Here is a 1,159-nt window from a genome sequence, read left to right on the forward strand (position 1 = left end):
GCCACCTAACCCATCCCTCTCTTCCACGTGGTTTTATTTAAGCAGCACAATATAGACAGAGTTGTCTTTGAAGAATAACAATCTAAAGAGATTTCTTTACTGGTATTAACACAGAATTTATGGTGGTTATATTTATGATACGAATAGCCTCATCATACGTACTTATCCTACACATCTTCTTTAGTTCCGGCTACAAAGCCTGTGATGCTATTTCTCAGTTTTGACCTGGAGAACGGAGGCTCAGGGAGGTGAACTAACTTCCCTAAGGTCACCCAGATACTAATTTATGAGACAGATTTGTATATAACAATCTCATTTTAATTTGGAAAATCCTCGTAACGGAGCTGAAGAGAAAAGTGGCTTTTAATATAACCCTCTCACACCCACTTAGTCATCTCCTCCCAGGGCAAGATAACTACCTGGGTCTCAGATAACCACCATCAGGTCTTACAGCACAGGTGAGCATCAGAAGAGAACTAGGAGCACTTTGCATGAGTTCAGTATCCCAACATCCATCAGAACTATTATCACCTTTTCTATCATGAGACTTTTTTAAAAAACCTGAACTCTAAAGAAAGCCCTCCTAGGCTGTCTTCAAGAGAGTTTCCAGGACATTTTCTTTTTTAAAAGTACACACAAATATCTGGAGAAATAACCACAAAACTTGCAGAAGAACATCCCCTCCTGGAATTTTAGAAACCAGTCAGATCTCCAGGCTTCTTTTCAGATGGAGCAAATAATGAGTCTTTGCCTAATTTCAATTAGCCCCCATGGCAGGCATCCATGCAGATGATTGGACAGGAAAAAGTACTGTCTGTGATCTGATGCCAGGAGCTGCATGCTGCTCAAATAATGTGCTAGAAATGTACCAGCAAGCCGTAATGTTAGTAACTCCTTCAGAGGCATTTAAATTATTAAACTATTTCCTGAGAAATAAATAATTCTGATATCAAAATCGTCAACCTTTTGAAAGCCATTGATGATGAGGAAAATCTGGGGAATCATGATCCAGAAAAAATACATTTAGACTTAAGGGAAAGAAAGTATGGGGTCCTCCCTTCATCACCCCTTCCCACTTCCTCCACCATCCCCCTACCCCCTAAGAAAGAAAGCAAGGGAACTGCAGTGTGCAGACCTCCTCATTTCCTCTGTAGGAGCA

The sequence above is a fragment of the Heterocephalus glaber genome, unplaced genomic scaffold (genome assembly GCF_053883595.1).
Source record: "Heterocephalus glaber isolate CG9 unplaced genomic scaffold, H.glaber_assembly_v1.0 deba00001577, whole genome shotgun sequence".
NCBI classification, from domain to species: domain Eukaryota; kingdom Metazoa; phylum Chordata; class Mammalia; order Rodentia; family Bathyergidae; genus Heterocephalus; species Heterocephalus glaber.